The following is a 7,098-nucleotide window of genomic DNA, read 5'->3' as shown; positions in this document are numbered from 1 at the left end:
AGAATCTTAAGGTCCTAGCTCATGTCCAAGGCAGCAAAGAAGGGTAAAAAGTCAATAATCGATACCTAAAACTTGAATTGTACTACTTTTGAATGGCTATTACATCAACGTAGATGCTTCATCTGTCTTCTACTATGGTGCTTTTAGCGTCTCCGCATACCGCAGCATGCGACATTGCTTTGCAGACGATAAGTACAACCGTTTCAGAGAGAAGAGCGGCCAATGTGACGATCGGGCTTTAAGTCGATTCGATAACAAATGACGAAAACGGACAGATTTCTCATGTTTATACTACTTATGAAAATTTTTCACATTCTCAAGTGCAACGCGGCTGCTAGTCCTCCTTTCATGCAAAATCTTAAGTTCCTAGCTCATGTCCAAGGCACCAAAGAAGGGTAAGAAGTCAATAATCGATACCTAAAACTTGAATTTTACTACCTCTTCCTGGCTATTACATCAACTTAGAAGCTTCATCTGTGGTCTACTATGGTGCTTTTAGTGTCTCCTCATACCGCAGCACGCGACATAGCTTAGCAGACGATAAATGTAACCGTTTCAGACAGAAGAGCGGCCAATGTGACGATCTGGCTTTAAGTCGATTCGATAACAAATGACGAAAGCGGACAGATTTCTCAGGTTTTTACTACATATGAAATCTTTTCACATTCTCCCGTGCAACGGGGCTGCTAGTCCTCCTTTGATGCAAAATCTTATGTTCCTAGCCCATGTCCAAGGCACCAAAGAAGGGTAAAAAGTCAATAATCGATACCTAAAACTTGAATTGTACTACTTCTTACTGGATATTACATCAACTTAGAAGCTTCATCTGTGTTCTAATATGGTGCTTTTAGGGTCTCCGCATACCGCAGCACGCGACATAGCTTTCCAGACGATAAATGTAACCGTTTCAGACAGAAGTGCGGCCAGTGTGACGATCTGGCTTTAAGTCGATTCGATAACAAATAAGGAAAACGGTCGGATTTCTCAGGTTTTTGCTACATATGAACACTTTTCACATTCTGCCGTGCAATGCGGCTGCTACTCCTCCTTTCATGCAAAATCTTAAGTTCCTAGCTTATGTCCAATGCTGCAAAGAAGGGTAAAAAGTCAATAATCGATAACTAAAACTTGAATTGTACTACTTCTTACTGGATATTACATCAACTTAGAAGCTTCATCTGTGTTCCACTATGGTGCTTTTAGTGTCTCCGCATACCGCAGCACGCGACATTGCTTTGCAGACGACAAGTACAACCGTTTCAGAGAGAAGAGCGGTCAATGTGACGATCTGGCTTTAAGTCGATTCGATAACAAATGACGAAACGGACAGATTTCTCAGGTTTTTACTACTTATGAAAACTTTTCACATTCTCCCGTGCAACGCGGCTGCTAATCCTCCTTTCATGCAAAACCTTACGTTCCTAGCTCATGTATAAGGCAACAAAGACGGGTAGAAAGTCAATAATGGATACCTAAACCTTGAATTGTACTACTTCTTACTGGCTTCTACATCAATTTAGAAGCATCATCTGTGTTCTACTATTGTGTTTTTAGTGTCTCCGCATACCGCAGCACGCGACATAGCTTTGCAGACGAAAAATACAACCATTTCAGAGAAAAGAGCGGCCAATGAGACGATTTGGCTTTAAGTCGATTCGATAACAAATGACGAAAACGGACTGATTTCTCAGGATTTTACTACATACGAACGCTTTTCACATTCTCCCGTGCAACGGGGCTGCTAGTCCTCCTTTGATGCAAAATCTTAAGTTCGTAGCTCATGTCGAAGGCACCAAAGAAGGGTAAAAAGTCAATAATCGATACCTAAAACTTGAATTGTACTACTTCTTACTGGCTATTACATCAACTTAGAAGCTTCATCTGTGTTCTACTATGGTGCTTTTAGTGTCTCCGCATACCGCAGCACACGACATAGCTTTACAGACGATAAATGCAACCGTTTCAGACAGAAGTGCGGTCAGTGTGACGATCTGGATTCAAGTCGATTTGATAACAAATGACCAAAACGGACAGATTTCTCAGGTTTTTAATACTTATGAAACCTTTTCACATTCTCCCGTGCAACGCGGCTGCTAGTCATCCTTTCATGCAAAACCTTAAGGTCCTAGATCATGTCCAAGGCACCATAGATAGCTAAAAAGTCAATAATCGATACCTAAAACTTGAACTGTACTACTTCTTACTGGATATTACATCAACTTAGAAGCTTCATCTGTGTTCCACTATGGTGCTTTTAGTGTCTCCGCATACCGCAGCACGCGACATTGCTTTGCAGACGACAAGTACAACCGTTATCGAGAGAAGAGCGGCCAATGTGACGATCTGGCTTTAAGTCGATTCGATAACAAATGACGAAAACGGAGGGATATCTCAGGTTTTTACTACATATGAACACTTTCCACATTCTCCCGTGCAACGCGGTTGCTGGTCCTCCTTTCATGCAAAACATTAAGTTCCTAGCTCATGTCCAAGCCACCAAAGAAGGGTAAAAAGTCAAGAATGGATACCTAAAACTTGAATTGTACTACTTCTTACTGGCTATTACCTCAACTTAGAAGCTTCATCTGTGTTCTACTATGGTTCTTTTAGTGTCTCCGCATACCGCAGTACGCGACATAGCCTTGCAGACGATAAATGTAACAGTTTCAGACAGACGTGCGGCCAATGTGACGATCTGGCTTTAAGTCTATTCGATAACAAATAACGAAAACGGACGGATTTCTCAGGTTTTTACTACATATGAACACTTTTCACATTCTCCCGTGCAACTCGGCTGCTAGTCCTCTTTTCATGCAGAATCTTAAGGTCCTAGCTTATGTACAAGGCACCAAAGGCAGCTAAAAAGTAATTAATCGATACCTAAAAATTGAACTGTATTACTTCTTACTGGCTATTACATAAATTTAGAAGCTTCATCTGTGTTCTACTATGGTGCTTTTAGTGTCTTCGCATACTGCAGCACGCGACATAGCTTTTCAGACGATAAGTACAACCATTTTAGAGAGAAGAGCGGCCAATGTGACGATCGGGCTTTAAGTCGATTCGATAACAAATGACGAAAACGGACGGATTTCTCAGGTTTTTACTACATATGAACACTTTTCACATTCTCCCGTGCAACTCGGCTGCTAGTTCTCCTTTCATGCAGAATCTTAAGGTCCTAGCTCATGTCCAAGACACAAAGAAGGGTAAAAAGTCAATAATCGATACCTAAAACTTGAATTGTACTTCTTCTTACTGGCTATACATCAACTTAGAAGCTTCATCTGTGTTCTACTATGGTGCTTTTAGTGTCTCCGCATACCGCAGCACGCGACATAGCTTTGCAGACAATAAATGTAACCGTTTCAGACAGAAGAGCGGCCAATGTGACGACCTGGCTTTAAGTCGATTCGATAACAAATGACGAAAGCGGACAGATTTCTCAGGTTTTTACTACATATGAAATCTTTTCACATTCTCCCGTGCAACGGGGCTGCTAGTTCTCCTTTGATGCAAAATCTTAAGTTCCTAGCCCATGTCCAAGGCACCAAAGAAGGGTAAAAAGTCAATAATCGATACCTAAAACTTGAATTGTACTACTTCTTACTGGATATTACATCAACTTAGAAGCTTCATCTGTGTTCTAATATGGTGCTTTTAGGGTCTCCGCATACCGCAGCACGCGACATAGCTTTCCAGACGATAAATGTAACCGTTTCAGACAGAAGTGCGGCCAGTGTGACGATCTGGCTTTAAGTCGATTCGATAACAAATAAGGAAAACGGTCGGATTTCTCAGGTTTTTGCTACATATGAACACTTTTCACATTCTGCCGTGCAATGCGGCTGCTACTCCTCCTTTCATGCAAAATCTTAAGTTCCTAGCTTATGTCCAATGCTGCAAAGAAGGGTAAAAAGTCAATAATCGATAACTAAAACTTGAATTGTACTACTTCTTACTGGATATTACATCAACTTAGAAGCTTCATCTGTGTTCCACTATGGTGCTTTTAGTGTCTCCACATACCGCAGCTCGCGACATAGCTTTGCAGACGATAAGTACAACCGTTTCAGAGAGAAGAGCGGCCAATATGTCGATCTGGCTTTAGGTCGATTCGATAACAAATGACGAAAACGGAGGGATATCTCAGGTTTTTACTACATATGAACACTTTCCACATTCTCCCGTGCAACGCGGTTGCTGGTCCTCCTTTCATGCAAAACATTAAGTTCCTAGCTCATGTCCAAGCCACCAAAGAAGGGTAAAAAGTCAAGAATGGATACCTAAAACTTGAATTGTACTACTTCTTACTGGCTATTACCTCAACTTAGAAGCTTCATCTGTGTTCTACTATGGTTCTTTTAGTGTCTCCGCATACCGTAGTACGCGACATAGCCTTGCAGACGATAAATGTAACAGTTTCAGACAGACGTGCGGCCAATGTGACGATCTGGCTTTAAGTCTATTCGATAACAAATAACGAAAACGGACGGATTACCCAGGTTTTTACTACATATGAACACTTTTCACATTCTCCCGTGCAACTCGGCTGCTAGTCCTCTTTTCATGCAGAATCTTAAGGTCCTAGCTTATGTACAAGGCACCAAAGGCAGCTAAAAAGTAAATAATCGATACCTAAAAATTGAACTGTATTACTTCTTACTGGCTATTACATCAACTTAGAAGCTTCATCTGTGTTCTACTATGGTACTTTTAGTGTCTCCGCATACCGTAGCACGCGACATAGCTTTTCAGACGATAAGTACAACCATTTTAGAGAGAAGAGCGGCCAATGTGGCGATCGGTCTTTAAGTCGATTCGATAACAAATGACGAAAACGGACGGATTACTCAGGTTTTTACTAAATATGAACACTTTTCACATTCTCCCGTGCAACTCGGCTGCTACTCCTCCTTTCATGCAGAATCTTAAGGTCCTAGCTCATCTCCAAGGCAGCAAAGAAGGGTAAAAAGTCAATAATCGATACCTAAAACTTGAATTGTACTACTTTTGAATGGCTATTACATCAACGTAGATGCTTCATCTGTCTTCTACTATGGTGCTTTTATCGTCTCCGCATACCGCAGCATGCGACATTGCTTTGCAGACGATAAGTACAACCGTTTCAGAGAGAAGAGCGGCCAATGTGACGATCTGGCTTTAAGTCGAATCGATAACAAATGACGAAAACGGACAGATTTCTCATGTTTATACTACTTATGAAAACTTTTCACATTCTCAAGTGCAACGCGGCTGCTAGTCCTCCTTTCATGCAAAATCTTAAGTTCCTAGCTCATGTCCAAGGCACCAAAGAAGGGTAAGAAGTCAATAATCGATACCTAAAACTTGAATTTTACTACCTCTTACTGGCTATTACATCAACTTAGAAGCTTCATCTGTGGTCTACTATGGTGCTTTTAGTGTCTACTCATACCGCAGCACGCGACATAGCTTAGCAGACGATAAATGTAACCGTTTCAGACAGAAGAGCGGCCAATGTGACGATCTGGCTTTAAGTCGATTCGATAACTAATGACTTAAGCGGACAGATTTCTCAGGTTTTTACTACATATTAAAACTTTTCACATTCTCCCGTGCAACGGCACTGCTAGTCCTGCTTTGATGCAAAATCTTAAGTTCCTAGCTCATGTCCAAGGCACCAAAGAAGGGTAAAAAGTCAATAATCGATACCTAAAACTTGAATTTTACTACTTCTTACTGGCTATTACATCAACTTAGAAGCTTCATCTGTGTTCTACTATGGTGCTTTTTGTGTCTCCGCATACCGCAGCACGCGACATAGCTTTGCAGACGATAAATGTAACCGTTTCAGACAGAAGTGCTGCCAGTGTGACGATCTGGCTTTTAGTCGATTCGATAACAAATAACGAAAACGGACGGATTTCTCAGGTTTTTGCTACATATGAACACTTTTCACATTCTCCCGTGCAACGCGGCTGCTACTCCTCCTTTCATGCAAAATCATAAGTTCCTAGCTCATGTCCAAGGCACCAAAGAAGGGTAAGAAGTCAATAATCGATACCTAAAACTTGAATTTTACTACCTCTTACTGGCTATTACATCAACTTAGAAGTTTCATCTGTGGTCTACTATGGTGCTTTTAGTGTCTCCTCATACCGCAGCACGCGACATAGCTTAGCAGACGATAAATGTAACCGTTTCAGACAGAAGAGCGGCCAATGTGACGATCTGGCTTTAAGTCGATTCGATAACTAATGACTTAAGCGGACAGATTTCTCCGGATTTTACTACATATGAAAACTTTTCACATTCTCCCGTGCAACGGCGCTGCTAGTCCTGCTTTGATGCAAAATCTTAAGTTCCTAGCTCATGTCCAAGGCACCAAAGAAGGGTAAAAAGTCAATAACCTATACCTAAAACTTGAATTGTACTACTTCTTACTGGCTATTACATCAACTTAGAAGCTTCATCTGTGTTCTACTATGGTGCTTTTAGTGTTTCCGCATAACGCAGCACGCGACATAGCTTTGCAGACGATAAGTACAACCATTTCAGAGAGAAGAGCGGCCAATGTGACGATCTGGCTTTAAGTCGATTCGATTACAAATGACGAAAACGGACGGATTTCTCAGGTTTTTACTACTTATGAAAACTTTTCACATTCTCCCGTGCAACGCGGCTGCTGGTCCTCCTTTCATGCAAAACCTTAAGTTCCTAGCTCATGTCCAAGGCACCAAAGAAGGGTAAAAAGTCAAGAATGGATACCTAAAACTTGAATTGTACTACTTCTTACTGGCTATTACATCAACGTAGATGCTTCATCTGTCTTCTACTATGGTGCTTTTAGCGTCTCCGCATACCGCAGCATGCGACATTGCTTTGCAGACGATAAGTACAACCGTTTCAGAGAGAAGAGCGGAAAATGTGACGATCTGGCTTTAAGTCGAGTCGATAACAAACGACGAAAACGGACGGATTTCTCAGGGATTTTACTACATATGAAAACTTTTCACATTCTCCCGTGCAACGCGGCTGCTACTCCTCCTTTCATGCAAAATCATATGTACCTATCTCATGTCCAAGGCACCAAAGAAGGGTAAAAAGTCAATAATC

The sequence above is a fragment of the Schistocerca gregaria genome, unplaced genomic scaffold, assembly GCF_023897955.1.
Source record: "Schistocerca gregaria isolate iqSchGreg1 unplaced genomic scaffold, iqSchGreg1.2 ptg000229l, whole genome shotgun sequence".
NCBI lineage: Eukaryota > Metazoa > Arthropoda > Insecta > Orthoptera > Acrididae > Schistocerca > Schistocerca gregaria.
This window is presented reverse-complemented; position numbering follows the sequence as displayed.